Here is a 7,306-nt window from a genome sequence, read left to right as displayed (position 1 = left end):
ATATTTGATGGCCCACAGACTCTGGGTAAAGAAATCGCTATGAGGGGGATGTCACCAACACTTGCCCACTCATCTGCCAGGGCTCAACCTGGTACTCCACTCTTCTTCCTTCTTTGGCAATGATTTTTATGTAATCATATCTGATTGTCTTACTTCTCTGAGAACAGCCACTCCATGGCTCCTACTGTCCTTTAAGTCAATTTAAACTGTTGCGCACACATCATCACCCCAGCCAGATCTCAGTTCTCCCTCCTACACCTCTGTTCCCTGCTTCCTGAATCCTAGGCTTCAGTTATCAAGGCTGACTAAATAAATTCTTTATTTTTCTTGTGGGTTTTTTGTTTGTTTTGTTTGGGGCTTTCCTGTCTGTCTGCTCTGTCTGGTATGTTGTGTCTGATTTTCTCCTGCTGTCTTACGAGTCACCATCATCTTGTGCAAGGTTTCTCTGACCTTGACATGGTTGGGTTAGACTTCCCTCCTTATACTTCTGTTTAAGCGTCTCATAAAAATCATTTGTTAAACGATGAACAATGACCTTTCTAACCCTCAGTCTCCTGATCTGAAAAATGGGGCTAATAACCTTGGGAAAGCTCTTTACAGTCTCTATGTATCTTGAGTTTATGGATAACCTGTCTGACGCTTGCCCACCTTGCTTTGAATGCACCTTGCTTTGAATGCTCTCCATGTTCTTTGGTTCCTACAGTGGTTGCATAAGTGTTCTACTTATTTATTTAAGTTGGTTACATATTATGTGACTTAATGAAATACACGAGTATTTACTTCTATGAAAACTAAGTTGAATGGTTTAGAGTGACCTAATAAACTGTTGAACTTTAGTGTCCAAACACCGAGGAGTTGCCCCCAGAGACCACCTCACATACCACAGCCGATGTAAAAGCATGAGGATTTTATTAATTCTGTCATGACAGGGTCCCCCAGCATTCGGGAAGCCGAGAGACCCCGAATAGATGGCACAGGCTACTTTTAAAGGAGAAGGCCACAGAAGCAAGGGGGGTTGTGATTGGCTTATTCAAACGGGCTATTATCAATAATTGGCTGGAGAGCTGATGCCAGATCAGATGAGGTAAGAGGTCATTTTGACCCCATTTCCCAGGGGACTGAATCAAAACATACGTATATGGGTAATTGTTCAGGAACTGAGTACGTGCATGTGTAGCTGTTAGGTCCTTGGTTCCCAGGGGAGGAGGGGAAGCACTATGGTACGGAGGCTGAGAGGATTCAGAATAATCAGAAATGGCTTCAGAATTGTCTTAAAGTCTTACAAAACCAACTTCCTGTCCTGCCACCATTAAGAGAACAGCGTCCATCACCCTTTGCTACTTCATGGTCATGGGCCTCAGCAGGGGCTTCAAGGTAACAATGTCAGCAAGCTGGGGCATAACCCATCCACCTGAGCCCCCCCAGACACACCAGAGTCCTGCGGGACATGATCCTGGAGGCGTGTGGCTTCACACCATAGGAATGCTGCATGCACTCAAGGTATGTAAGGACAAGCGTGTTCAAGCTCATTAGGAAGAGCAACTGAGAGATGTGAGCGATGTGATGGCGGCCATAAGCTGCTGCCAAGGACTGATCCCATTGTTCCCCTATAACCATTTACTACGCTGTACACATGCAAATCAAGTTGTTTACTTGTAACTGACATAGCAAAGACTTAACAAAAAATCAGATTCTCTGTATTATTTGCTTTCTTAGGTGTTTCAGTTCTTACTACATTTTAATGAAATCAAAAACAGAATCAGGTGATACCCTCAGCATGATTTATGTAGAAATAGTGAGAGTCCAATCAATAGACTAATAGATGAGCAAAAGAATTGACCCTTCATCAACCAGCTGGAGGGAAAGGGAACCAGAGATAATAACAATTGAGAACAAAATACAGGGACACAGTTATGCAAATGTCATGATGAAACCTAATACTTAGTATGCTATGCTAACCTAAAAGTTAACTTTAAAAGAAGTGGATGCTGGGCTACCAGGGTGGCTCAGTGGGTAAAGTGCTTGTTGAGCCAGGCATAGCAGGTTATGCTTGAAATTCCACTTTTTTTTTTTTTTTTTTTTTTACCATATACTAAGTTCTAATGGCACTAGACAGGAAAAAGAAAAGCCTATCCTTCTTTCTCTGTGGACCTGAAGTATTAGAAGAATCAGGAGATGAGTGTGGTGCTCCGATTTGCCCTCTCTTGTAGTCCTGCTCCCGAGAGACTGAGAGGGGAGGGTCACATGAGTAGACACAGCTTCTGGGACACCCATCACAATTTTTGTCATTTTGTTGTTAAATCTTGGGCACTGGAGAACACTGCTCACCTTAGTTGTGGTGGTGTTCTTTAAGGCTTTAAATATGTTCATGGATAGCTAGGTGAAAAAGGTCAAGCCAACACAACCAATTTTCTAGAAAGGCAGCATCCAGAAGTGTGATTCTGTCCACAAAGATGCAGGAGTCTACCTTCTGGCAGCCTCTGCCGCTGTAGGCATCAAGGTATGACTGTATTCCTTCCTCTGTGGACCAACAACATCTGACACATCTGTGCAAGAATCTGCTTTGAGACCGTACAACTAGTAGGGGCTGTGAGAGGACACGGTCCAAAGTGATCGGAGTACTCAGACAAAAGCCAGACAAAGATGCCATCCATCGTGGTGCATGTCACTGACTCAGTACCTCCTGACTTCTCCTAGGACTTGTGGATCGCAGAGTCAATCACACCATCCCCTGAAGGGTTTAGGTGCAATTAGTGATAAAAGCAGACATACTTCCAAGAGGAGACTGGAGGAGAACCAAGCTGGGTCTCTCGGGAATTGTACATGAGATAACAATATGTCCATGCTAAGTCCAGACCACAGTTACTGTATCGAGCTGCTCCACAGCGCTCCCTAGAGTTGGACATATTTCACTGGGAATATGGTCTTCCTTTTCTTTGATCTGCACTAGTGACTTGGTCCAATGATAAATATGTGAAACATTTTGGAGGAAACAAAACCAACCCAAGTTGGATATGGATTAGTTTCCTGCAGTCAATTGTTTTACCAAAGAACTAACTCCCGGAGACCTAGATTAGTCTGTTAGGTCCCTTTGCCTGGTAGATCTTATTGATAAAAGTACGAGGCTGTGAGCATGCACATTCCATTCCTTTTAAGGCTTAGTTACACTCAATGTTCATTCATAGATTAAGATACACCATGTAAATAAAAAAATCATATCTTCTCCAACAATAAATAATAAAACCAATCCCTTGCTTATCTCAGTAGAGAAGATTTACTGGTGCACAAGAAAGATGAAAACACATAGAAGACTTGAAGTAATGATGACCACTGCATCGTCCCTGAACAAAGTTCACGGCTGCAGATCACCTCCTCAGCTACAACTCAGTCCTCAAGTGTTCTTGCACTGTGAATATCGCTTTCATAGAGTGATTTTCCCCCACCTTTGTCAAAGCAGCTCAGCAACCGTTAATAACACACAGTGTCCTGGGTGGGTCGGGGGAGGTTAGCAGTAATGCTGGCAATTCATTCTGCCATGGAGGTAGGTACACAGAGAAGGAAGCCACTGATTCTATTTGGGGAAATCTTGAACTGTTGTGTCAGTAAAAGTTAGTAGACCTTACCTTCTTCAGGCAGTGGTGGTGCACACCTTTAATCCCAGCACTCAGGAGGCAAAGGCAGGTAGATCTCTGAGTTTGAGACCATTCCGGTATACAGACAAGTTTCAGGATAGCTAGGAATACACAGAAAAACCCTGTCTCAACAAAATAAAAAGCTTTGCCTAGGAGGAGAAGGAGATTGGTGAGGGGAGATAGAAGAGGGGAGAAGGTATATGGGTTTATCTATGTACAGTGATACACATGTATAAAGATGCCATCAAGGCCTGCCTGGGCAACTTAGTGAGATCCTGAATCAAGAAGTAAAAATGGAAGAGTATTTGCCTATTTCTGCTGTCCCTGGCTGCCTGCCAATTCCTTTGGGGAACCATTAGACTTCTGCATTTCATGGCCAAAACCCGATAGAACAACTTGAAAGAAGGAAGGCTCATTTGGACTCACAATTCCAGTCCACAGACACTCAGCTTCTTTCTCAGCCTTGCTGAAGTGTGTATCATAGTAGAAGACTATGGAAGTGCAAAGTTACATCGTAGTAGCCAGGAAGAGAGAAAAGGGCGAGATACCTCTTCTCAGGACATGCCTCCCACCATGACTCCACTCCCCACTTTCAGCACCTCCCAGTAACACCATCATATTATGACTCTATCAGGGAATCAATCCATTGATGAAGTAGGAGCTACCATGAGCCATTCATTGCCTAAAAGCCTGTCAGTTGGCAACCATGTTGCCAACACTTGACCCTGTGAGGACTGGGTTCTAGGATGGTAGGAAAAAGAATGAAGGTTCTTACTGTTTTATCTGGGTATGTGCATATGTTACTAGGGATCAATCCCAGGTTATACATATTAGGCAGGTACCACGCCATTGATCTGTATTCCCAGACCTTTGATTTTATTTATTTTTTTTAAGTTTTAAAGATTTATTTATTATGTATACAGTGTTCTGCCTGCATGTATGCCTGCGGGCCAGAAGAGGGCACCAGATCTCATTACAGATGGTTGTAAGCTACCATGTGGTTGCTGGTTGCTGGGAATTGAACTCAGGACCTTTGGAAGGGCAGCCAATGTTCTTAACTACTGAGCCATCTCTCCAGCCCCCAGACCTTTGATTTTATGAGTTAAAATGTTCTTTTCTTAGAAGATGCTCCTTCTTTACTACTCCTTGGCTGTCTACTAGGAAAGGTTTTTCACACACACACACACACACACACTCCAAATGTTAGCCATCAGAGGTGATGGACATTCATTTGCTTGACTATGATGATCCCATCACTATGTGTTATCAGAACATCCCACTCTAAACCTTAAAAAAAACCCTATTTAAAAAACAAAAATATTTATGTCATATGAACAAGTATTTTGCCTGCATGTTTATCTGGGTTACACATGTGTGTATTGCCCTAGAAGGTAGAAGAGGCTGTCGGACCCCCTGTAACTGGAGTTATAGACAGCTGTGAGCCACCATGCAGGTGATGGGAATAGAACCTGGAGTAGCCAGAGAATGTTTTTTAACAACTGGGTCAACTCTCCAGCTCCCCAGGACAATTTAGAGCTACAGGTACAAAAGAGAGAAAGTCTACAACTCTCTGAACTCTCTCCATAAAGCTCCCTTCTTTCTGATACCGGCTCACAGTCTAGCCACCTTGACCTTTCTGACCTCTCCCTTTTGCTGCACTTTTCTCTCTCTCTCTTTTTTTTTCAGACTGCTCACTTTATTTTCTCCCTACATTGAGTTATCTGCAAATACTTTTTTTTTAATGTATTTTTTTTCTGGTTCCTCATAGCAGAAAAATAAACTGGCCCAGGTTTCTCCAGTAGTTGGAACCCAAAGTCGGATGAGGACAGCTGAGGACATGGAGCATTGTGGATCCTAAAGCACCACCCAGTGGCTCTGGTGGGAACTACATGGCGTGGGTTCTCTCAGATCTTCACACACTCCCTCAGAAGTCCCTCGGATGTGCTGAAGACCTAATCACTGGAGTATTTGGTCTTTGCCTTTTTCTGCCTCCCACACTTGGTCACTCCAATATAAATACCTGCCACTTATCAAGGCCACAGTGCTAGATATTTTATAAGTCTACTATCGTACACGGCTCCTTACAACTGGTTATCATCTCCTCTTAATACATGAGTGAAGACAGAGGGAAGGGATTATGCATCAAATTAAAATTAATTTGTTAAGGGACAGAACCAAGCCTTTTCTCTTTTCATTACATCATCTGAGTAGTTCTTATCGAATCAATGTTCCCTTCCAGTTCACTCCAGTAATGAGTTCGCATGAGCTTATCTAACCACTGTCTAAAACTTTGTATTGCTGAATACAGAATCTCCGCGAACTACCCCCCCCCCCGCCCCACTACAAACCTGCTCTTCTTCCACTAGGAGTCTCTGCACCTTTAATCCTCCTCTACTCTTTTTCCATTTTCTGCCAACCATAGTAAAGTTAATTCTGTAACACATTGAAAAAGGCCTTCTCAGGTGTTGTGACTGTGCTTCAGGTGTATTTATATTAAAATCACTTTGCACGCTTTTTACTAGTGTAAGAAACCATAAACGGAGGATGTTACTCAGCGGTGGAGCGCTTGCCCAGCTTTGACAGGGTTCAGGATTGAATCCCTACCACTGCAGATATAGAAAAGGGGTTTTGTAAATTCTGATTCAAAAAAGACTTCTCAATTACATCATTATAACTAGAATATAGGGGCTGGAGGGATGGTTCAGTGATTACAGGCCCTGGGGGCTCTTTCAGAGGACTTAGTTCAAGTTCCAGTAACAATTGTCTCTTAACTCCAATTTCAGGGATCCAGCGCTCTCTTCTGGCCTCTATAGGCAACTGCAGTCATGTGATACACAGACATGCATGCCAGCAAACACCAATACAACATTATGTTAGTCACTGTTCTGTTGCTGTGAAAAGACATGATCACCCAGGCAACTCTTAGAAAGAAAAGTATTTGATTGGGGACTGACTTACAGTCTCAGAGGATTAGTCTGTTATCATGGCTGGGAGCATGGCGAGACAGGCAGGTGTGCTGGAGAAGTAACTAAAAGCCACATCCTGAACAATGGCAGAGAGAGGGGGAGGAGAGAGGAGAGAGGGGGGAGAGAGAGAGAGAGAGAGAGAGAGAGAGAGAGAGAGAGAGAGAGAGAGAGAGAGAGAGAGAGAGAGAGAGAGAGAGAGAGAACACGCTGGGCTTGGCTTTTTTTGGTTTTTCGAGACAGGGTTTCTCTGTGGTTTTGGAGCCTGTCCTGGAACTAGCTCTTGTAGACCAGGCTGGTTTCGAACTCACAGAGATCCGCCCGCCTCTGCCTCCCGAGTGCTGGGATTAAAGGCATGCGTGGTATGGACTTTTTGAAACCTCAAAGCCTCATCACCAGTGGCGGACTTCCTCCAACAAGGCCATTTCTCCTAATCCTTCTCAAATAATGACATCCCCTGATGACTAGGCATTGAAATATAGGCTTCTATGTGGGCCATTCTTATTCAAATCATCACACACATAAAATAAATGTTGCAGCTAAAGTTTGTAGTCTTTATCATATGAGTTTTCTATTGTATTTGCTTCTTTTACTCCTATTTCTTTGCAAAAATTTCCTATTAAGGTAAGAAAAATTCATATACCAGAAATATTTCCAGGAACAAATATTTTTGTTATCAACAAAGATTAAAGTTACATGATCAGATCTTAA

This window comes from Chionomys nivalis, chromosome 5, assembly GCF_950005125.1.
Source record: "Chionomys nivalis chromosome 5, mChiNiv1.1, whole genome shotgun sequence".
Lineage (NCBI taxonomy): Eukaryota > Metazoa > Chordata > Mammalia > Rodentia > Cricetidae > Chionomys > Chionomys nivalis.
The sequence above is the reverse complement of the archived record's forward strand: the minus strand, read 5'-3'. Positions refer to the sequence as shown.